At 36.8% G+C, this 25,951-nt stretch overlaps 1 protein-coding gene across 2 annotated transcripts in view; it reads left to right on the top strand.

Moving 5' to 3' along the window:
- The window catches only part of SLC38A4 (solute carrier family 38 member 4), a 68,088-nt gene that overhangs the window by 9,501 nt on the left and 32,636 nt on the right, over nt 1-25,951 (top strand). Inside the window, exon 1 of one of the 2 annotated variants that reach the window (XM_067696297.1) lies at nt 19,006-19,075. The exons of the other annotated variant lie outside the window; for it this stretch is intronic. The gene's annotated coding sequence lies outside the window, so the exon portion shown is untranslated. Of the gene's footprint in view, nt 1-19,005; nt 19,076-25,951 lie in introns of those variants that run through there. 2 annotated transcript variants of the gene reach the window in all.

The raw sequence follows: 25,951 nt of genomic DNA, 5'->3' as shown, positions 1-25,951 counted from the left end.
AAATATAAGCACATTCATAGACTATGGGTCTCAACATTGCAGGAGTTGTTTTTTAAGGTGTGATGGGAAGGTGTGTTTGTTTTCTGAACTTTTTCTATAAAGAGAAGAAATAGAGCTTTTCTGAAAGATAAATAAAATAGAAATACCTCATGTATTGTATCAATGTAGACAGAAATCAAGCATTAGCTGTACAATCACTTTCGAACAATTTTGTAACATTATAGCAGTATCAATACTTTGAAGAATGAAACCAAATCCAATGCTTTACATTACATTTTAAACCAGAATTCCAGAAAGTTCAGACTCCTTAACCTGGCGGTCAAGGTCAACCTCAGCCAGACTGTACACAAACATTCCGTTTGAGCTGAAGTAGACTCTAGTTGTTTTGATATTTCTAGGCCCAAACTTCTGATCCCATTTCTCCTGCCTGGAACCCCCCTCCTCTCTCAGAAGCCTCACCATTTTTCCTCCATGACACCTGCTCTATTCGCCCCAACTCTCATGCTGAACCCTCCAGTTCAGTTCCATGACTTAAAGATGGGGATCCTATTAGGAATAGTGTCCAACACAGAGTAGGTACTCGATGATGGAACTGGGCTCTAGACTTGGGGTTGTGAGTCCTGCTCAGCCAATCCTTCGCCAGCTTTGGTCTTTGGATAAATTACTCAATCTTTTTGAGCATAAGTTGCCTCACTTGGAAGATGGGGAGATAATAATACATCCCCCAAAGTTTGGGCTGTTACTGATCTGATGCATGTGAAGTGCCTGGCACAATGCAGGGCTGTAATGGATCTGATTATTACTAATGAGAACTTAAAAAAAAAGAGATTTCAGACTTTACAGAATTAACAGGATAATGGTGTGAGTGGAGGATGATGACCACAAAACTTGATTGTTTAGGCCTCTCAGTATCTTTCAACCCTAACTGTTATCATAAGAAGGAACAGAGTCCCTCTATGCCTGTCAACCAGGAAGAGAGAGTCTCCAACTGCCCACCCACTGAGACTGGACACAAACAGATGGAAACAATGATTCTTCCCTTCTTAGATCTAATAGAAATATGTGTGGCTTGGCACAGATTTTATTTTTGGTTAGAGATAATCAAGTGATGGATGAATTTCTATAAAGAAGGGAACAAATGCTAGATTCAAAGAGTAATTAAAATAGTCTCTTGATGAATCATCTATCCTTGAAGCTATTTACAAATACAACCTGTAGCCTTAGAAAAGGGAAAATTTTGATGAATTAACTGGTTGTTTGAGCTACATAATACCAAATTACTAGATTTTCTAATACTTCCCTACAAATAGGTTGGTGTTTTACTGAAGCATGCCTTCAGTCTAATCAAGGGCATAACCATTAGCACTTTCATTGGTTACAATGATGTCTAAACAAACGCTTTTTTGTTTTGAATTACAGACCTAAAAAGGATGTGTTTAGACCATAGCATGCAATTACAAACAGAACAGCCATACTTTAAATAAATAGCAAGGTAGATTGGGTTTGGGATAAGGCGGGCAGGCCCATACAGATTCTGACTTTTTCCTGTTCCTGGGGCCACGCCTTAAATAATTACTCTTTGTTAAGTGATTTGTGTGCAAGTGTTTCAGAATAACAACCCCCTCCGAAGGTGTCCTCAAAATTAGGTGAGGTGCATATATGCACATGGATATATATATAAATTTCACAGGCACAGGGGAGGGAAATTTGCTTAAAAGTCTCATTTGTCTAACTAAGGATATAGAAAAACTCTGTTAAATGATTGGGGAATGGAGTGTTCTGGTTAAGAGGAAATTATACCTTCCATGGATTGGCAATTTTCAAAGAATTAGAACACAGCAAGATCCATTATCAAATCACGATTTTATCAGATATAATTTAATCTTTCTACGTTTCAGAGTACCTTAGGCTCACCATTGTGAACTTCATCTGTAACGGCAAAACTCAAAAGTGCCAGTTAATAGAAATTTCTGGTTGTTTGAAGAAATTTATAGTATCTTCCTCTGCTTTCAAACTTTGGGGAGAAATATCAAGGAAAATACATGTAGTAGTTCTGAACTAGGAAATTTAACCATTTTTAAAATGGAAAATTTCTAACATATTTCGAAGCAGAGAATGGTATAATGTAACTCCATCTTCATTCAACTTTGACAATTATTAATACTTGTCTGTTGCATTTCATCTGTACCCAAGCCTTTCCTTCCTACTACCCCTAACATAATCATTACTAGATTATTTCTAAGCAATCCCAGTCATCATACAGTTTGATCCATACATGATTCAGGATGTATCTCAAAAAGATGTCTTTAAAAATAACTAAAATACCATCACACCTTAAGTAAACCAACATTTCCTTAATATTATCAAATATCCAGGCAGTGTTCAAATATCTGATTCTCTCCTCTTTTTCGTTTTACCCTTAGTTTGTCTGAATCAGAATTGAAACAGGTTCACACACTCATTGGTCGATGTGTCTCCTAAATCTGTTTTTTTTCTTATATTGCCTTCATTTATTTTTTTCATACATTTACTTCATTTTGGCTGTGCTGGGTCTTTGTTGCTGCACGCGGGCTTTCTCTAGTTGTTGCGAGCGGGGACTAGTCTTCATTGTGGTGTGCAGGCTTCTCATTGCGGTGGCTTCTCTTGTTGCGGAGCACGGACTCTAGGCACACGGGCTTCAGTAGTTGTGGCATGAGGGCTCGGTAGTTGCGGCGCACAGGCTTAGTTGCTCTACGGCATGTGGGATCTTCCCAGACCAGGGCTCGACCCCGTATCCCCTGCATTGGCACGTGGATTCTTAACCACTGTGCCACCAGGGTAGTCCCCTAAATCTGTTTGAATACATAGGCTCAACCACCCTTCATCTCTTTTTTTCTTTCCTCTTGCAATTTATTTGATGGTGAAACCCAATCTTCTGTCCTATAGAATTTCCAATATTCTCAATTTTGTTGATTTATACAACCTTAAAAATGTCAAACTCTATAATTTTCTGCCCTCTTCAATCTAACCCTCATGAAATTGCTTCTGTTTTAAAGAAAAATTGCACCTTGTTGTCATTTCTTTGCCTGTTTCCTTGAGGATCCTCCAGCCTACATTTTGCCCAGTTTTGCACAAATATCCTTCCTCTTAGTATCTGTAATTTACCTAACATTTCTTCATGATAGAATCTGGTCAACCTAGAGTGCCCTTTCAGTTTGGTTTCAAAATGTGGACCGGTCTACTAACCCCGGTGCTTACTCAACTTTCTCTAAGATTGCAAGACATCACCAGTAAACAGTAGGGGGTGTTTAGATTTTTAAACTGTGCCACATGACTACTTTTTTAAAAAGTACTTTTCTATTACTGATATGCAAAGATATATTTACTAGGAAATTACATATTTGTGATTTGCTTTAAGATAATAGAGGAGGGGAGTGGTGGTTTGGAGGTGATGAGATTGGCCGTGGTTGATAACTGTTGAAGCTTGATAATGCACATGTGAGGTTTGACTATGTTATTCCATCTACATTTATATAAATCTGAAATTTTCCCTAATAAGAAATAAAAATGAAATATACTACATAAGCGAAGTTACATAATGAAACATTTCACTTTGGGAAACTTTATTGTAATATTTTTGCCCAGGACAATCAAAAAATCATGTCTAAGGAGCAATATACTTGCTTTTCTCATTTTGCAAGTCTGGTTTGCCTCAAAACAGTCAGCTTTAGGTTAAAATAATCAGCATTAAATAATATATAAATAGAATGGGGAAATGGGTTGGAGTGATTGAAAATATGACTCCTGCAGAGGTGCTTCATAGGTTTTGTGATGTGTCTAAGCTGCCTTTTTTAAGACTCTAGGATGCAGAAACCATTGACACACCCCTGTGGTCTACCAATAGCTGATAAAAGACGCTCTGGAGAGGAATGGCCCAAACCATTTGACTATCCCATAAGAAAATACGCTGGGATGGATTTTGACAGTCATACTTACGAGCTTTCTCTGCTATTATGTCAGATGAACACCCAGGTTTTATTTTCCAAGGTGAAAGTCAAAAGCAAAACTTTACAAAAACCTATTCGCTTTTAACTCTAGTTTGGTTTCTCTTTATTCTGCTTAACGATTGACAAGATAGGAGAATTAACACCTTATGCTTACATTAGCTATATATACTAGAAAATACTTTTCAAAGGACATTTAGCTCCCATTAATAATAAATTTCTATTACTTCATTGGTACTACATTTAATTAATTTATTTAATAATAGTTAATTTTTAATTATCTGCTATGCAACAGCAAAATTTAAGATTCTAGAAACATTTTAGTGAGCAAAAGGTGAGAAGTCGAAATTTAATTGTATTTATCATCGTCAATTTAAAATATGTAATAATCTCAATGGTGATATTTTTACTTTTATGAGTGTAAAAATATTTTACAGATTCACTCAGGATTGGCCCCAACCCCGGAAACCATATCTTCTCTTAAGCTATTTAATTACTCAACCTGGAATTCTCCCATCATGGACTTTTCAGGAATTTGATCCTTTCAACTGATGAGAGGTTATTCTATACCCAGATCCACCAATCCCTCAAACATGTATGTAAAGTATCGTGCAAAATAAAAATAAGGCGTTATATTTACAAATCATGTTTTTTATAAAATGGTAGTCATCAACCCAAATTCTTACATTGCTGTGGTTGTGTCTTCTTTGCCAGAGTCACTGTCATACATCCAAATACCCCACACCTTTCAGATTTCTTTTGTAAATAATAATAATAACAATAGTAGCAATAATACTTAGAAACAGTCTAAGTATAATCTTTGGAAATAGTCTTATGGTCCCATATGAAAATGTTATTACTATACACATTTCCATTTTGCAGAATATCTAATCTGGACCTGGACAACTAACATAGTTTTGTATGTTTCTTTAAAAATAGTTCTCCTTATCTTAGAAACACATATAGGCTTTGTGTTGCAATGGTTGCTATGGCAAGTTTGAATATTTTAATAAATACCGGACCAGAGTAAACAGCAGACCAAGGTAGCTGGAAACATCAAGATCATGTCAGCATTTCTGTTATAAATATATATGTCTTCAGGATTTCCTACATGTGAAATGTTAACTCCAAAGCAAGTTAACACGAGGCAATGAATGCTAATGTTTAAGAGGCTGACTATTTTAAGAAGCCCACGAAAAGAAGCTATTTCTCCTGGGGATCTGTGAATATTGCAAATAATGAAAGTTTGGGGACCATTCCTGGAATGTTTGCCAGTAGGCTTAGGGAGTAAATTTGCCACCTGGTTTTCAGCCAAGAATACGGAATGAAATGTGTAAACTGGAGTTTAGTTAATATATGATAACTGTTCTTCTGAATCAAAAATAATCTACTGTTTAAGAAGGTTCTCATAAAAATATTAAGTTCCTAGTCTATTTTATGTGGTTCACCGATTTAAAAATATACAACCAACAACAACTATTAATATTTCTATATCTGTATCTCTATTACTATATCCCAAGCCCTGTTCTAAGCTCTGTACATGTATGATCCCACTTGCAGAAAAGTAAATAAAGAACACACATGTCTTCTTTAGTAAGTTACTGTGTTCTGTGCAAAAATAAGAAAGGAAGGAAAGAAGGAAGGAGGGAAGGAAGGAAAAAGTAATAGAATAAAAAATAAAAAGTCTTAATTTATCAGTCTACTCAAGATATAAAACAAAGGTCATCTCCATTTGATTCATAGAGCTATATATAGAGAGCAAGATAGGTGCTTTAGAATCTTTGAAAAGTTATTTCCTCCCCTCCCTCACCAAATCTACTCAGTATAGGCATACTGTCTCATGTACATCTTGCGTCAATTATTCTCAAATAATTTCAGTGGTCACAGCATAGAATAACTAAGTATGATTAGATCAGATAATGCAAAACTTTGAAAGGAAATTGTTTCTTAAACATTTTTAGTGGAAACTCATGCGCTAGGAGGCCATGTGACCGCATCTGTTTCTACACATTGAAAATGAACCTGTACATACACCTAAACATTCCTCATGGGTAGATCTAAACTTGGTGATAATGCAAATAGAAACTGAATACTTTTATTTGCTGAAATCCTAGGAAAAAAAGCATAAACAGAATCTCACAGTTTTCACTCTAGCTGGAGTGAGAAGACATCCAAAAATGTGTTTCATCTTTTTGCCACAAATTTCTAAATCCTTATATTAGTGCAATAAAAACCGAACTCTACTGGATATTAAAGAAATATTTAAATAATATTTCTTGTGACTAAAACATGACCAGAAAACACTGAATAAAATCCTTAGGGGATTTTTCAACAACTCACTGCAGCCTCATTTTTTCTATTTCATATCATAGTTCTTGTTCCTGTTGATGCTTTTCATAATTGGACATGGGACAGACAAAAACCTTGCTTACTTAATGATTGCCCCAGGAAAACCAGTCTCCATGACTGCACATTGGACAATGAATAATGCAACAAATTATTTATTGTTATCCTACCATCAAATAGTGGGACCGATTTTAAAACAACAGCTAAATTTACATTATAAAAATTAAACAGGGTTGTTGAGACCATGAGTCTTAGTAGTCTGGATAAGTATTAAGCCTCAAGACATCCATATTGATGTCATAAATATACTTAAACGTTATTCTGTTTAGGATAAAGACAGAGACTGATGTCAGTATACTTACACTCATGTGGGAACAGCTCCGTAAGTCAGCAACTGGAAGACTAACTGTTTGAAAGAGGAGGAGATGGAAAGAAAGTAAAGTCTCAAAGTGGACATCACCAACTTCTACCAGTATTATGTTTATTCCCGTTTCTACCCACAGCACCTAGGAAAAAAGTGGCCTGTTTCCCAAAGAGCATAAGAATATTTGATAAGAACACTAAAGATTTTTACATAATGTTGTTTTTCATTTCTATAAAGCTTTCTGTTTGAAAACACCTGCATATATGCTTCCTCATTTCTAAATTTCTAAGAACATTGGCCTGAATGTACTAAAAAATTTGACACAACAGTCTTCTAGACTTCAACTCAAAATCTAACCAGTCTTATCTAGGTTAACCTCAAATGAATAAGAAGTAGCATACGCACATGCTTGTAAGACTTCCCTGTATTTAAGAGGTGCAAAGATGGAAGCTGTGGGTCCTGTTTGATCAAGAAGGTGCCTCAAAGAGAGCCAGTCGTCCAGTCACGTTGCCAGCTTATCCAGACACTGATTCATAATGACTGAAAAGGTCTTACCGTTGAATCAACTGATTCTGATTAGACCAAAACTATGTGGCTGGACAATTTGAGAATTAGTATGAAAATGCCAGCCATCTCAAATCCCAGAATGTAAGCAAAAGGTGGACCATTTACTGTGGCATCTGGAACATGCGTCTTGGTACGTGTGGGGGTCTTCGTGTTTTGCCAATCTCACAGAAAAAAAATCCAGAGCAAAGCCAAATCAAACCTTCCAAAATCTACCAGCACGTTTGCATGTTTAAACACTGGCTCTGAGAGCAGGTTCAGGGGTAAATATGTACCATGGTACCGTTCAGCTTCACAGGTTGGTTGGTTAATGTTAAACAAACACGGCTTGCAAACCATGTCTTATTACGAGGTTGTTTTCTGAGATTCCATGGGTCAGGGTCAAAACCTGCCATTTTCTAGCTTTTCAACAGCGCTAATCAATAGTTTAACAGATGAAATAATAGTCAAATAAACAGTGACAATACACTTCCAAGGCAAAAGGTGTTGAAACCAGTTTAATTCTATGGGAAATTTTGCTAATGTTGCGTTACCCTTATAATCAAACAGCCATAAAAATACTTTTTATGTTTAGGATGCTTAAATATCCATTATCTCATTTTATCCTCACAGTCATAATGGTTCTTATTAGACCCAGTTTTAATGAGAAAACTGAGTTCTAGAATATTTACATGCCTTTATCTGCTTTTCAACAGACTTATTCAGTAGGTACCAAACTAGATTTTGAAGTTAGTGACAATTCCTTAAGTATACACATCTAACAAATACTTACATGTTTAAGATGTGTCAGATACTCTTCTAAATGTTCTAGAAATAGGGACTTAGTTAATCCTCATAACAGCAGGGTGAGGTAGGCACTATTATTATCTCCTTTTTACAGAGGAGGAAACTAAGGCATGGAGATAGCAAACAACTTGCCCAAAGTCAGATGGTCACTGAGTGGCAGGAATCAGATTTAAGTCTAGGTAGTCAAGGTCTAGAAGCTATAGTAGATTCAGCTCCACTGAATAAGACACAATGTCTGCTCCAGAGGACTTCAAAATCTAGAAGGGCAGACACACAGACAAATATGCTAGTACAGCATGTAGGCCTAATAGCAAAGCTTGTAGGAAGCAAAGATAGCACAGAGGAGGGAGGGATTAATTCTACTTTGTAAAGTCTCTCAACTAGTAGATAGCAGAATGGGGATCACAGCTGAATCCTTGAATTTGAACTCCAGAGTCAGTGTGCTCTCCATTTCACAGGGTAACTCCATGCTTAATAAAAGAATTTGGAATTACCATGAGAAAATAACAGTGCACTTGCAGGAGGATAGCATATGAACAAAGGATAAAAGTTGAGTTTTTTAAATAGGGGAAAAAAATGTACTGTGGATCCTAATAGATACAATTATAAACATAGATACGAATCTCTCTCTATATGTAACATAGAATATATAATGTAATATACATGTAGATAACCACAGAACTCTTGTGTATCTCAACTCAACTGTAAAGCTCTCCAGTTTCTCTAAAACTTGTGGTCAGTCAGAAAAAACAGAGCCAGATGTTCAGAAGTAGAAGGAAAGCCTAAAGGGGAAAACCTGATGGCATCATTCTGGGTGTATAATAGGTGTTCAGTGTTTACTCCCTAATTGAATGATTGATTGATTGACTGATAGAAAACGGGAAAGGGAAAGAAAAAAAAGACTAAAGGCAGTTCATTTCATTATTCACCTTTTAACTTGGTAAAAATTTTGATAAAGAGAATTAATTAACTCTAAATATTTAGAATTGGAATTTTATGTCAACATATCAGAATTTTATGTCCAATGTGCCTCTAGGGGACACCCACTTTGCTATTTCTTTGATAGCTATATAAGTGTGGCTACCATCTATTTACAGTTCTAAGTTTTGTGGTCCAAACAATGGCAAAAGGAACTCAACGGGAAGAAATAAATAACAGTTTTGCCAGTTTAAACTATAGTCATGTTTATAAGTGTATTTTCAGCACATGTGAAATCCTCAATAAATGAATGAATGAATTCCATTTGCTTCTTCCAATGGTCTTGTCACCCAGGAATTATATACTTTTTAGAAGCGAGAAAACAAAGGCCCAGATAGCTTACCGAGTTGATAGTTCCACAGCTAATAAGTGATGGAGTGAACCCAGATCTACAGAACCAAGTGCAAGGCTAAATGACAGCATAACGAAAGAGGAAGACTTTGTTCAGCCATTCAGATTCTTTGGGTGTCAGAGGTCAGAGGGATGAATAGATACAGTTTCAACACAAAAAAGGTGAGCTCCTCTCAGACCTCTGTTAAAAGCCTTAGGCTTCAAAGGAAATGTCCTTTTAAACTTGAAAAAAGGCCACAAGCAAAATTATTTTCATCAATATGATTGTCTTATGCCCATGTAAAAATCAAATCACCCATCATTAAAAAGCAAGTATCAGGCTTCCAATTGTTATTTATAATACTACACTAGATACTATAAAAAAAGAATTAGAGACTATAGATGCTTGCAAATCAGGACATTAATATTACTGAATAAACTACTCTTATATAATTTACTTAGTTATCAATCTTTACTTAGATGTATTTTTAAAATAATTAAGAAAAATTTAAATAAGTTGAAACTTAGATTCTAATTTAAAAAATAATCTTCAAATATCTAGGAATGTGGGACTTCCCTGGCGGTCCAGTGTTTAGGACTCCGCACGTCCACTGCAGGGGGCACAGGTTCAATCCCTGGTTGGGGAACTAAGACCCCACATGCCACGCAGTGTGGCCAAAAAAAAAAAAAAAAAAAAAAAATCTAAGAATAACTAAAGAGTCAAGATTTCTATAGTTAAAAATTCAACTCCTGTAAGTCTTGTAATTAACTCCTTAACTCCTTATATATTTTACATCATTTGAAGCAAAATACCTCATGAACCTGAATTTTTCTGTTCTTAGCCAAATTATAATACAACAAACCTGGTAGTCCAAACACAGAGCAGAGGCCCCAGCCCACTTAAACACACCAAGGATGCAATGCACTCAAGAATTGCCTCGTGCTACCCTGGTGGTTATTACTGTTTGCAGTAACCTTAATTATCACTGTTCCTAACAAAGCACATTTTCTTCACATAGCCGAAACTGTGAGCTCTATGTGGCATGGCTGGACTGGTCTTTTCTTATGAACTCATTTGAACTGAACAGACCAAAGAAAAGACATGGCCCCCTGACCCGCTGTGATCCCACCAGTGACCTCTCCAGTCGTGTTTCTCAGCATTCCAGGAACAACAGGCAGCCAGGAGCAGTTTCTTACCTCTTCTCATGCTGTCCCTCTGCCTGCAGTCCACTCCCCATGCCTTGACTCCTGGCCAGCTCTTGTTTATTCTTTCAGTCTAAACCTAGCTGTCACCTTCTTCAGTAAGTCTTCTCTGTCCTTTTCAAGCTGAGTTGGGTGCCACACTTCTCCGACCCCTCAGTTCTCAGGGGCATTTCACCTGCCACGTTATAGCATCATGACTACTTAAGCAATGGATGCCCTGGAGATACCAGGGCTTCTTGAGAGCAGAGACTGGGTCTTATATGTTTTTGTCTGTCTTGCCTGAGCCCCTACCATGAAGCCTGACACATAGGTGTTCAATAATATTTATTGAATGCGCAAATGAAGATGACTGCTTACTAAGCTGTAATAGAAATTGACTATCTCACAGCATTATGAGAAAACATTGAGGCTCCAAATATATTTAAAATCCCATTTTTCTCAACAATATTTTGAGATCTCTTAGAGTACCTCTTGCTGATGGGGAAAAAAACAATCCATCCCTCCAGAACAAACTGGACATGTATAATTTCAACTAGACCCTAAATAACTCACAAGTGCCCATTCAGAATGGAAGATTTTTTTTTTTTTTTTTTTTTTTTTTTTTGCTGTACATGGGCCTCTCACTGTTGTGGCCTCTCCCGTTGCGGAGCACAGGCTCCGGACGCGCAGGCCCAGCGGCCATGGCTCACAGGCCCAGCCGCTCCGCAGCATGTGGGATCTTCCCAGACCGGGGCACAAACCCGTGTCCCCTGCATCGGCAGGCAGACTCTCAACCACTGCGCCACCAGGGAAGCCCAGAATTGAAGATTTTTTTAAAGAGAGTTGATTGTTCCTAGTCAAGCACCCAAAATATTCTCACTAAGAACAGAGGTTTAGCTAGTGGTTCATGTCTGGCATTGATTAACAATTGTTACAAAACCTAAGAGAGGAACTCTTTGATTTTGTTGCTTTTGTTTTTAATAATGTTTATTGGTTTTCTCATAGTGAAAGTAATCCATACTTTTTAAAGGTTATTTGGGGCTTCCCTGGTGGCACAGTGGTTGAGAATCTGCCTGCCAATGCAGGGGACATGGGTTCGAGCCCTGGTCCGGGAAGATCCCACATGCAGCGAAGCAACTAAGCCCATGCGCCACAACTACTGAGCCTGTGCTCTAGAGCCTGTGAGCCACAACTACTGAGCCTGCGAGCTGCAACTGCTGAAGCCTGCACGCCTAGAGCCCGTGCTCTGCAATGAGAGAAGCCACTGCAATGAGTAGCCCACGCACAGCAATGAAGAGTAGCCCCTACTCACCACAACTAGAGAAAGTCTGCATGAAGCAACGAAGACCCAACACAGCCAAAAATAAATTAATTAAATAAATAAATTTAAAAAATAAAAGGTTATTTGGAAAATATAGATGAGAAAAAAACCATTATCAACATTTTCACAATCTGGAAATAACCACTCTTTGTATTTTGATATGTGTTCTTTCAGGCATTTTTCCCTTGGCCTGAAAAGGGAAATAGTATATTATACATTAATATATAAAAAATATATGTTTTTATATAATATATGTATAATTTTAAAAACAACACAGGGAGCATATTACTGTTAGATTTTGTATCTTGCTTTTGAAAACTTATTATAATTTTCCGATATCCTTATTATTCTTTGAATATTCTTTGAACACATCATTGGTAATTACTGCTTAATATTCCGGGAATGCAGCACTCTATAAAAGGACTAATGGCTCCTTACATATAGCATGGGCTTTCACTTTACCATCTCACAATTGGCTCTGAGCATAAGAAGGAACTACTGCATTTTAATATATGGCAGGATCCTCGATTAGAATAATTATTAGAATATTTCTTGTTGCAACCCTTAAATAAATTCTAAAGAATTGTTTTGGATGCACAGATTGAATCGGTACATTTAATAAAGACTTTCATTTAAAATTTATACAGTACCTACTATGAACCAGGCATAACCTAATATTAATAAGGTAAACAAACACAACAGATTGCTTACAACTAATCTAAATCGGCTGTCTAGACATACTTGAATCCATCCCCAAACCTCGTAAATATACCATCTGCCCCTCTACTGCTGTCCTGAAGAATGAGGTCAAGACATTTACTTTTTCCGAGTCAGCTTTCCTATGTTTAAAGAAAGATTTGTGCTACCAACTGTAAACCCAGCCCTCCAGGAAGTATAATTCCTAACTCATGCAACACATAAAGAACAAAAAGTTCAGTGCATCTTGTCATGCTGGACACTGCTAACACCTGTAGCAAAGGACAATACATCTGGCAACAAGCATACTGCAAAGAGCTCTGACTGCAACATGGCTGGGCCCTGGGGCTGCTTACAGCTCAGCGAGACAGAGCTCCCTGGGCAGAAACCTGCCCTCTCACTGAGGAGACCTGACTCAGGAAATCCTCTGCATTCCCTGAAAAGTCCATTAAGAAAGGTCAACATCACTAGTATATGTCTTATTCTGCTCAAAAATTCCTTTGAAGAACACTTTATGGTGGACTTGCATTCCTTGTTTCAATATACTGGTGAGCCCACCTGAGCATACCTTTTGTTATTAGGGGTACTGATTCTTTTACAGGATGGTTTCATGTCATCACCTTTCCGGAGAGCCCCTTCCCTTTAAAAATTCTGCTGGGCGCTCTTCTGTCTCCTTTGCCCTCTCTCTCCTCCCAGTACAACCAGGCAGCCTATTGGGTCCCAGCTCTAGAAACTGTTGGTTGTCTGAATTCAAGCAAGATGACACCAGATTTACAAAGTGCAATCACTGATGAAATTACAAAATCCAAATACACAGAAATTGTTCTGGAAGAGAATTTGCTTTGAAAGGAAAGGGATGGGAGGGACTACGAAAGAGAGCAATGGAAATGAATGTGCTGCTGCCCAAATAGGATGTACTTTTTTTTGTTGTTTTTTTGTTTTGTTTTGTTTTTGCGGTACGCGGGCCTCTCACTATTGTGGCCTCTCCTGTTGCGGAGCACAGGCTCCGGACGCGCAGGCTCAGCGGCCATGGCTCACGGGCCCAGCCGCTCCGCGGCATGCGGGATCCTCCCGGACCGGGAAACGAACCCGTGTCCCCTCCATCGGCAGGCGGACTCTCAACCACTGCGCCACCAGGGAAGCCCAGGATGTAATTTTTAAACCATCAATTGCTATTACTTAGAAAAGCAGTCGACTCAGTTTAGCACCATATTAATACTGTATTCTGTATGAAGAACTTAAATTAACATCGTGATTTAGTTATTTAGGAAGTGTTGTTGTAATTTAATCGTTATAATCATACATCTCCTAGCAGGGCTATTTTCTCAAGCAGGCACTTTAAAGGATAAGAATCATTCTTTAAGGCAAGCTTTTAAGAGCTCTCATTTAACATTTAGAATTTCAGTACATTATTTAAGTTATGATCACCCATAAGCCACACAGACCTTGTTATCCTTCTTCACCTTGGTGTATTTGCTTAAGCAGAAGGCTGGAATGAACTTGTGATACCCTTTTCTCTGCATCATTTCTATGTGGGATCAAGAAATGAAATGGACCAGAAAGATTTGAGTTGCTTGAAAGGCAAAATGGAGAGAACGAAATATCATGAACAGCACGAGCTGTCTTCTAACTAGTTTTTATTTTTTCGTCAGCTAAGGCTAAAAGGAATTTTCTATTTAGGTCTGTGGCCAAGTCAGTAAGTTTGTCAACCTGCACCAAACTTGTTTGCTAATTTTGCAACACAGTGACTATTCAAACATTTCCAAAATGCTCCATTGTATAACTGTAAAGGTGGTTTAGGCTGGGCTCAAGAGAGGGGGATGCTGTCAACCGAGCAATTTCCTCAGCACACGTGGGTTGTTGCCCTTCTCTTGGTCAGGGAAGTTTTTTTTTGAACAGAAAAGCAGGGCCTCTCCCAGGGGCCAGGGCTGGGCAGCCTCTTAAGGCCTCATATTTGAGAGGGTCCCAAATTTAGACTTTTTGAAGTTATCATCAAATAAGGATATTCATTAAGTCACTTGTATTATATTTGTTTTGAGGTGTTATTTTGTGGAATAGGATCATTGAAAAATGTATGACAATTTAGAAACCCCGTTCAGGATTTTTAAAAAATTTAAAAAGTATATTTGGAGCCTCAAAAAATAGAAGTGGCCTAAGCTTCCATAAATATCTGAGAGACTCCGCTGAAGGGGAATTAGAAAATGATTCATCTCTATTTCTGTGTTTACAATTAATTTGGTGTATGGCTTTTGGGAGTCATATTCATATTTTTCTTGTAGTCCTTATTTCTTTTTCTGTAAATTGAGATTAATAATGTCATAACCATGAAGAGAGAGACTATAGCACGCCTATGCTTCCCTCACTCTGCAGGAAGGACCTACGTGCTCAGGTCACCTCTAGGATAACATGAAGTCTGCTATTTCAATGATTTAGGAAGATTTCTGCAACATTTCTGTATGGTTTTTCTTCTTTTTCTTTTTTGCATGTATTCATACTAAGAGAGATAAGGTGAAGAATTTGGAGGGCCAAAGAGTGACATCAAAAAAGATCACATCACCCTAAGCCTGAAACCCAAAAGCCAGAGAGTAAATCTTATGTTAAAAAGAAGTAACCAAAATCTTGTTTCTAACTGCAGCTGTGCTAGTGTTTTCCATTTCTAGGAGTGATTTGGTCAGACAGACGTTTACCTATAATACTATAAAAAAAAAATAGAAAAGTTGGATTAATGCACATTTTGTCCATATTTGGAAGCACTAATATTGGCTGTTGGATGAGAACAGACCTATAATCTTGGAAACTGATCTACTATACCAGATTTTGAGTTTACAAATCTAAAGCCTGGACATGATAAAATTCTCTTCTTGGAAATTAAGACATCATAAAGACACAGAAAACTTAACAAGAAACAGAAGCAAGGAAAAAGGTAGGTGACCTAAAGGGAAATTGAAGTAAGGGCAAAGAAAAGTAAGTGAATACAACTAGAAAGGCGATACAAAATTATTAAAAGTTAGGTCATTGTGTTTCTTAGTTGTTACTGTTGCCACCCATCTTCTTCCAATTTGACTATAAGCACATTGTATTGTATTGTATTGCCAAGTATTATTTTGTCCCATGACTAAAATTAGAAATTTGGGTACAGTCATGATGAGAACAACAGGTTACCTTTCCCAGTGTCATTGAAAAATGCCATGATGATCTGGCTAAGGGATTTTTTTTAAATTGTTGACCAATTTTAACTTTATCCAGCTGCAACTTTCCCTTCGAAGAAATCGATGAAGGTAGAAATTTGAAACAAGAAGAGCAATGCTTTTAAGTATGGGCAAGAAAAAAACCTGATTCAATGCATGGATGTGATCTGAATCAGTTTATTTTGAGTCAGCAATTTTGTACTTTTAATAGATAACATATTGGGATATATATTCTAGGACCTTCTCTGTACTATTTGAAAAGAACAGCCACAGATTAATGGGAGGGGTCCTGAAATGGATGAGTTACCACCATATATTCTCTTTCTCTATGTAAAGGAATATGAAGATTTTATTGCAAGTTTCTTATTTCTCATAGAATGATCACATAAAATTCACAGCGTGTGTTGTGAGCTAGTGAGAGTGATAAATGGAAGCAGTGGTATAAGAAAGAGTCAAACTACCACTGACCCCACTTTAAATCCTTTCCATCTGCCTTCTCTTCTGCCATTGTTCTCAGACAGGCCAATAGCACCAAAGCTCAGCCATCAGCCAGCATCCTCAGCATCCTTCTTGTCCCTATCTCTAGCTCCACCCTATCATCCCATCTTATTCCCTTCCCTGCTGATTCTATGATTTTCTTCAGAAGCTTTCAAGAGATCCTGATCGCAAAAATCTGAGTCCCAAGATTTAGCGCCTTCTACAGCCTGGACTCTTCCGTTCTATTCCGTTTTGCTCTGAAAAGTCTCTGCTGCAGCCAGGCTACTCACCGTTGCCAGAACATGCTTTTATCATGTCTACAATTTGCGTCCAGGATGCCTCTCCCTTTCCTCTCTACCCGTTGCAATCTCACCTGGACTTTAAGGCCCTCTTCTAGGTCCTTAGGCTCCCTGAAGTCGTCTTGGATGGCCTCAGCCCCTGGGGACTTTTCATCTTCTGGCATCCTATGGCGTATATGGTGCAATTCTGCTAATATTAATCATGTTATAATTTGGGAAGCCCGGTATCCCTTTAAGTGGACATATTTTACCGCCTGCAGACTACCCCCCTACCCTGACCAAGTTTCATATACCTGTTCTTGGTGGCATTTATATGAATTCCTTATGTGAAGGACTTGCTTCATTATTCACTACCCATATATTTTTCATTTTATTCATTTCATTTTCATTTTATTCATTTTTTAAAATTCTGTGCATATTCTGGTCCATTACCTCTTTGTACAGTGATGCTTGAACCGAATCAGAACCTAACAGAATATGTAGCATTTGCATTTTTTAAAAATCAAAAGAGAAGAATCTATTACCAAATATATATGTGAAATCACATTATGATATGATTTTAAGAAATGTTCAGGACATGAAACTATAATGTTTAAGTCTGTATTTTCCTTATGAAAGGAAAGTTACTGTGAGTTTTGTCAAGACCAGACCATACATTTCTTCATTAATTTTTGCATGTCTAAACATGCCAAATATCTAGGGGAAAAATAGTTAAATAACAAAAACGTTCCTAAGTCATTTTAATTCAGCCAACTTTTGTCAAATTAGTTTTTGCATGTGTGTATTTGATTTTTGAGTCAATGTTAGGAAAGTTCTGTGATAAGAATTTTGCAATTAGAGTAGGTTCTAAAGAAATATGAAAAGACCCTTCATAGAAGTCTTTTATGTGTACTTTTAATTTTAATCCAACACGCTAATTTGTTATAATTATTTAGTGAACTTGAAGATCAGAATTATATGGAAGCCAAAGCTTAAAATTTTAAGAGAAGTAAAGCTGTAGGTGTTTATACATTTATCTCCACCCTATTTTATATGAAGATATAGTATGAAATGGATTTCCACTATTAAATGGACTTTTACTAGAATACAAGTGTTTCATCTTCTAACAATTAGTGCAGGTTTTTCCTTTCTTAATTTTATACTTATTTATACTTATTTTTCCTTTCTTAATTTTATACTTATTTATACTTAATTTTATACTTATTTTATTCTTAATTTTTTGCAAATTTGTAACTTTGCAAACAGAAGGAAATCTTAAGTTGGAAAGATTATAATTAAATGACGGAAGTAATTTGAAAAGGAATAGTCTTTAAACTTATCTGAAATTAAAATTAGTGTATTTATTATCATTTTTCCCCTAGACCATAATAATTTTTATCTGATAAGGCACAAAACTACAAGGTAACTCTGAAAAATAAAGAAGCAGCTAACTAAAAGACAAATGAATGTAAACATACCATGATAAAGTTAATAGACGAAATGGGCACATTTAAAATGGAAAAGAGAAATGGATAACTGGACGTTTTGTTTAATGTTTAATGTCTTGCATCAACTTAAGAATTTTCTACTCAAAGAACAATGTTTAGTCGGGTTTTTTTTTAGAAATAGGGAATTGACACAACTGTTGCAATCTAGCATTCCTTCTGATTGGTTATCGGATAGTTTATCCACGTTATAAATATTAAAAAGGCAAAGAACCCTTAATTCTGGATTGATTTTTAAATTTGTTTTTCTCACCTCACTTTCAGAAATAAGTCTGCTTTATACATTTTCATAACAGAATGAATTATTTGCCAACATCTTTGAACTCTTCCTCTAATACGTGGAAAGTCAAGTAGATTTTTTTGAAAGGGAGAAAATGTCTGTTTAGAAATTCTTTAAAAACTCCAAATAGTGTTTTGCTTACTCAGCACACTGCCTTTGAAATGGTAGCAGAGGCTGACAGAGCTTATGATTTCCAACCTCACGGCACCTTGAGTAACTTGGTGCTGTTGGGAGTGTCTGTTATTCTATAACATTTCCTCTGAATAAAATCGACAATTCAAAAGAAAATAACTCTTTTGCTATTCAATTAATATCTTCTATGCATTCTGATTACAACATTCATTAAGCAGTCTGACTCCGTTATTCTGGTATTATTTTTACTTTAAGTTCATAAACCTGTTGAAAAATTAACATTTTGAGATTTATCAGTCAACCAACCTATAGAATCTTCATACAGAATGACACGAATCAAGAAAAAACTTTCAGTAAGTGAGTAGTTTGTTGCATAAAAGCCAAAATTCTAAAAGCAAATAGAAATTGGTGTAACTGATGTTTAATCCAAATGTACAACAGTAAACTGATTTAGCTTCTCTTTTTTTTAAGAGCTGACGCAAGTTGGACAGAGGGAGGTGTTGGGGTGAGAGGTGGTGGTGGTGATTGGCTTATCTAGTTCACTCCCACTGGTCTTTAAATCATTGTCTAGATCCCCAAAGGTTCACATAAGTCACCTCTGCAACAGGAGTCTGCCATTCCAAACAATTCCAGAAAGATTGCACAGGACTGGATAAATAATTAAGGTAAAGCTGTTTTTACATGAACATTTGCAGTGTTAAAATAATGCTTCCTTTCTTCTTTTTATGGTATTGATTATTTATTACAAATTAAAATATTTGAAAATACTACTTGGGTAAATTTTTTTTTCTCTTTAAAAAAAGCTCAATTCAATATAATGTCAGACATTGAAATTATTTACCCAGATCCTGATTGCAGTTTTCTTTTGCAGATAAGTTTAGGTGGATAATAGAAAAGGGAAACATTGCAAAACCAGCAGGTAACAAGGGTTTAGTTATTTACATTTCCTGGTTAATCGCTCTGAGGAACCAACTTAATTTGTCTTAGGAGGAAGTCTAATGTTTGAGAAGTGCATTCTCAGTGTTATAACATTAAAGGTTTTCTTTATCTTGAAAACAAAAACGCCCACAAAAATGTAGTCTAATCAAAGAAGGAACATCACATCACTGCAGCAGATGTGAAAGGCTAAATGTTTGGGCTGCATCACTGTCAAATGCAAAACAGAAGTTGTGTCTTACCTTGTCTTCTTATGTAACCATTTTAGTGAAGGAGTATTTTTGCAGCAAACTTACTAGAAGAAATTGAGAGATTGAGTAGAATATAAGCAAAGCTTTGGATTTGGAAGGACTGGAATCATTAAAAATTTGAGCTCTATTCCTCAAATTTATTAATCAGATGGGGAGAATTCTTAATGGATTTAAGTACCCTTGTATTTTGAGCTTCTTACAGAATGTATGGTGATTATTTTAATTAAATGCACAGGTGATAGCAAAACTGAGTGTTTTATAACTCAGTGGAAAGTAATTGAAATGATATATATCATATTTATGGGCAACTTGTTGGATGAAAGAATTTTTATTTTTGACGAACTAAAGAAATTTAGGTATGTTTCCTGTAAAAGATCGCCATTTATTTTACAGACCAAGATCTTCTATTTGTTGCGATTTATATTTAGATAATGTTTTGCGATTTTCTGGAAAGTCTTTATATTTATACTCCTAGGGAGTATATCAGTAACTTTTAAGTACCGAGAAATGTAGTTTTGAGAGCTAAACTGTTGAGTTTTCTTTAACCATGTTATACAGTGTGCTTTATGGGTTATTGAAGCTATTATTTTTAACACATGAGTTACTTTAAAGAAAGTAAAAAAAAATTATTTTCAGAAGAAAAAAGTAACTCTGGGGCTGGTCCAGTATCTATTATATAGAATGTAGACATTTTGGAACTTAGTGTATGCATAATTTATGACAGATTATTAAATATCATGTATTAACATGGATAGAACAAACAGTTCACTATGTTAATTTCATATATGCTACATATTGCTGTTCATTTCTGGAAACAAACTATTGTTTGGGAAAATAGGAACTAAAATTTATGCAGGAATTTCAGATATTTCTTAACATTTAAGATGACTAGAGAATCTATGTCTTTTTCTCAGAGCAGAGCTAGAAAATTTGTAAGCAAAATAATGTATTCAGATTTTATGAATAGTCCTTTATACCTCATCAAAGGGCTGCTTTAATTCTTATATTAAAAAGCATGTAATATTCTTAGCAAAGGGACAAGACCTCAGCATAAGGTTATTTCTTTTAACTTTTCTAGTTCTCCCTTGATATTGTTTCTAAGCTATGTCTAAGTAGAGGAAGGGAATGAAAAATGCTAAACTATTATCACCAGCAATAGGAAGTAGTCAAGTGAATATGGTTCTGCTATTATGGCCAGTTTCTTTTCTAAGACGTACATCAGACTGAATGACAGTGAAAGCTTTTATGGAAGCTAATTTCTGTGAGAAATCATGCCGTAGGCTCATACGCCATCTGAATATCAATGTGTGACTAGAATGGCATTGTTGGGGAAATTGTTTAAGAGAATTTCACATAAAGGTAATTAGGTTTATTTCATTGTCAAACCTATGTTCATTTATCTAAGATATATTTTGGATGTGGATTTAAATCAGTTCCTCGGATGCAAGATAATTTGGCTTTTGGAAGCTGCAGGACGAGCTACTTCCTGCGCACTCAACCAAAGTGTAAACTCTGCCACCTAAACCTGGATTTCAGAGTATGTTCATCAGAACTGGGCTGGCATGAAAGATAAAACAAACAGCGATAGTGGGAAATGCTAGCTCCTTTTTCACTTTCACTTATCGGGTAAAATAAATGCTTATAAATCATGTTACAAAGAAATGTTATGCATAATGTTTAATAACTAGAAATTGGATACAAGGAATCAGCTATTTAGGACATCTGGCTGGCTTAATAAATATGATGAAACAAAGTCTTCCAAATGGTGATAGTGTGCCAAATACCTTTGTTTCAAGTTTTGATTTTGCACCTTCATGAATGAGTGAAGTAAGACGGCAATGCAGAAGACCACTGCACCGGAATATCCAGTCTGTTTCTGCAAAATCTCCCTTAAAGAGAAACTTAACATCATTAGCTAGAAAGGCTAGACTACCAAAAGTTCTGTCAAACCAAATCTGATTTCTCTTTTAGAAGAATTTTGAACATTCTTTGTCTAACAAAGCTGTTCTTTCTCTTGGGAACCAGAAGGGAACATTTCTATTTCACTTTGAAATATTAACCTAGAAAGCTATAACAAGAATGTGTACTTGTATCTATAAAGGAGATCATACAAAGTTGCCTTGGTCTTAGGAGGATGTATCACCAGGCACTGTGCTAGATGATGGGAATATGTATATGTAGTCTACAAACCTGGCCCTGTTCCCACCTTCATGAAATTTTTTACCTGTTGGAGGAGACAGTTATTTATCAAATAATCATACAACTAAAAATGTAAGTGTTTTATATATGGTGAAAATAGTATAAGATTAGGTCTCAATTTTTTTATTTGTGAAGGAGTACCTACCTTGCTTACAATGTTTGTGAGAGTTTGAGAACTGTAAGGTCCTCTAACTGCCTATGATAAATTATATGCGTGTGTGGATATTCATATGAAATACTATACACATTTGCATGCAGATGTAAGCAGTAATTAAATTCTGATGATTGGGAGAGGGAAGAGGGATTTAAATTTATTGAGGGCTTACTACAAACCACATTTTGCCATGCATAATATCATTTAAACCCTCACACTGCTTTATTCTCATTTTGCATATGGGATGACAGAAAGTCAGAAGTTAGTTAATTTGGTCAGGACTTACAACCAGTTCTATTTATCACCAAAGCCAGATTTTCTGTTCCTGTCTGGGCTTTCGTTCTCTGTAGTAGAGACAACAGCACAGAGGTGGTGTAGCATAGAGTATGCTCAACCCCTCTGGACTTTCATTACCTCATCTGTAAAATGGGAATAAGAACAAAAATAGTACCCACCTCAGTAGGATGCTGTGAGAATTCAATGAGTTGATAGATGTGAAGCCCTTGTAATAATGTCTGGCATGTAGTAAGTACCATAAGAGTGTTTGACATTTTCTCTTTTGTTTTTAACCCTGGGATTAGCATTGCTTAATGTGAATGAAATTAATGATGTTCCTATGAATAAGTACAGTGTGAAATAGACTTTAGCTGAAGTTCCCAGGACTGCTGACATGTATACTCCTGTAATCCCCCAGAGGGATTGACTAAGCAAATCGTGGCATGCAGGAGGGGGAGATCATTCCAGGCACAGCGACCTGAATGTGCAAATGGCCTGAGGTGGTAGAGAACTTGGGAAGTCCCTGAAATGGAAAGGAGGCCAGAGTAGCTAGTACAGCGAGGTGGGGAGAGTGTGGAAGGAATGAAGCCAGAAGTGGAGGGACCATGTGGAACCTTGTGGGCATGCTGAGAATCTTAGACTTTATCCTAAGAGTAAAGTGAAGACAATAGAAGGTTTTATGCAAATAAATGACATGACCTAAGTTTTGTTTTTAAAAGATCACTCTGGATGTCGTTTGGAAAATGAATGAGGAGGGAGAAAGTAGGCAAGAAAGGACTCAAGGCATCAATTACAATTGTTGCAATTGACAATGTAAGAAATGATGGTCACTTGGACAAGACTGATGGTGTAAGAAAGGGAAAGAAGCAGTCTAATTTGAGAAATAATTTGTTTGTAAAATCAACTAGACTTTGGAAAAGACTGGATGTAAGGGATAAAAAAAATTATAATAAAAGACTGATATTTCTGATTTGAGGAGCTGGATAAATGGTGACAACATTCTTTGGAGAGGAAATATTGGAAGAAGGGGAACTATCACAAGTTAGATTTTTAGACACATTGAATTTAAACTACCTTTGAGATATGCAAGTGTATATCTGGACACTTGGAACTGGAGATCACAGTAGAGGCCTCGGCCAAAGCTGTGACTTGAGGAATCCTTGGTTTACGAAGCTTTGAGAGTAGATTAAAATAGGGGGGCTTATGACCTACCTTTGAGGGATTCAAAGAATGAAACTTCAAACAAAATGGTACTTTATAAACGAACAAAAGTTCTGTAAAATAATAGCAGTGTCAATAACAAATGGAAGTTTTAAGAATTCCTAGAAGCCAGAAAGCAGATAGGGCTGGAAACCCTGTGAAAGAGAAAAGGAACCGGGGTAAACCGGGTAAATGGGCTTTCTCCAGAAGGACCCAGTAGCGGTTCCAAGTTAGGTCAATATATATAAAGAGCAGGCGTGAATCACCAACAACCATTGACCAGGTGTTCACCAAGGAGCCTTGGTTTGGACTCTTGGTCTGTTTGGGCTGCCTCTTTTGCCCAAAGGATAAGGCTGTAATCTAGTCTGAAAGAGAGCCTGAGAATGGACTCTATAATAAATACCAGGGCCTCCACAGCAGGCAAAAAGGGATAACAAGCAGGAATGGAAGCTCTGTCAAAAGGGGAAAATACATCACTGTGTTTTTCTTCCAGAGACACCTTGCCTACAGTGCCAGCTGTGTCTGTGAGTAGGGTCCTGCGGGTGCTCTGCACACAGACCGGGTGCATAGACCCCACTTACCCAGGACCCACAAGGGAGCAACCCATCAGTGTAATGAGCCTGCAAGATTTCAGAGAAACCCCAAGGACTAGCTTTCTAAGCTAACCAATATATTCTTCATTCACAAATATGAACAGACAACCTAGGATCGCTAAGAGTTTAAGGAAAACCAGGCATATGGAAGAGAAGGGCCAAGATTAACAAACAGAATAACTCCAGAAAAAAAGACATAATTTAGGGGACAAAAAGAGCTTTTGGAAACTTCTAATCAATAGCCTTAGAAAGGGTTGAGTAAATACTGCATCTGTAAAACAAACAAAAAAAGATGTTATGAAAAGAGAGGAAGAGACTGAACAGATTCTCAGAAATTAAAAACATGAGTGTGAAAAATAATTAGTGGGCAGGTTGAAAAATAAAATGGGTACAGATTAAAAGTAAACAATGTTTTTCTACTCTACTCTTAATACTTTCTTCTGATACCAAAAGTATGGGTTTTTCTCACACTGACAAATTCTCCCACACCAGCTGGGAGTCCTACAGTTCAGTCAGTTCTGACACTTTCCTGGAATCAACATCAGATCCCACAGGTTAAGGGCTCAGTCCCACAAGATTGCCTCCACTTCAGATGCAATGGCAAGTCCAGACCTCCCGTACTTCTGGCCAGCCGGCTATAAATCAGATTTAATAATTTTCTAGAATTGCTCACAGAACTCAGGAAAACAGTTTACTTACTAGATTACTGGTTTATTATAAAAGGATGTAATTCAGGAACTGCCAGATGGCAGAGATGCATAGGACAAAGTATGAAGGGAGGGATCTCAGAGATTTCATGCCCTTGCCTGGTGTGCCACCCTCCTAGCACCTCCATATGATAACCAATCCAGAAGCTCTCCAAACCCCTTTAGTTAGGATTTTTTTATAGAGGCTTCATTAACTAGGCATGACTGATTAACTCACTGGCCATTAGTGAGTCCCCACCCACTCTCCTCTCCCAGGAGGTTGGAAGTGGGGCTGAAAGCTCCAACTGTCTAATCATTTGGTTGGTTCCCCTGGCAACCAGCCCCCTCATCCTTAGGGGCTTTACAAAAGTCACTTCATTAAGGTAAACTCAGGTGTGGTTGAAAGGGTCTTGTTATGAATAACAACAACAACAAAAACTCCTTTATCATTCCAGAGCTATTTCAGGAACTGGGGACAAAACCCAAATATTAATTTATTGTATTATTTTTGGAGCTCTGTGCCAGGAATGAGGATGAAGATCAAATGTATATTTATTATTATATCACAATGTCACACAACTGAAGATCAAATTTGTTATTTTGGACATTGAGGAACTATCCCTGAACATTGAGTAATAAAGAGATGGGAAATAAAGAGAAAATCTTGGCAATAGAGATCAAGTGGTCCAATACATGACTAATACAAGTTTTAGAGAGAGGAAACAGATTTAAAATAGTAGAACATTTTCATGGTCAGAAGAAAGACACAAGTCTTTTCAATGAATGGTCTCTCCACGTGCAGTGTAAGATGAATTTTTAAAACTACTCACATCTAGTTACATACTGGAGAAATTTCAGATTGTGATAAGGATCCTAAAACCCTCCAAAAGAAAAAAAGTCAAAGAAATGAGAATCTGACTCATCAGTGGAAGCTAGAAGTCAAGAGGCAAATATCTTCAACATTATGAAGGAAAGTGATTTTGAATCTAGAATTCAAACAATCAAAAAAGTTTGAGGGCAAAGTAAAGACATTTTCCAACATGACACACTCAGAAATTCTGCTTACAAACATGGACCTATTGTGTGAAAAAAAGTTATTCAAGGCAGTATTTCAGCACAATGCAAAATGAATTGAAGAACGGAGATGGCATGGCATTCAAGAAACATTGGCAGCTGAACAAGACCCAGAGGATGGAGGAGGAAGCCGTTCAGAATGTAAAAGAGCATGGATAATTTGCATTCAAAG

This window comes from Pseudorca crassidens, chromosome 11, assembly GCF_039906515.1.
Source record: "Pseudorca crassidens isolate mPseCra1 chromosome 11, mPseCra1.hap1, whole genome shotgun sequence".
NCBI classification, from domain to species: domain Eukaryota; kingdom Metazoa; phylum Chordata; class Mammalia; order Artiodactyla; family Delphinidae; genus Pseudorca; species Pseudorca crassidens.
The sequence above is the reverse complement of the archived record's forward strand: the minus strand, read 5'-3'. Positions and strand labels throughout refer to the sequence as shown.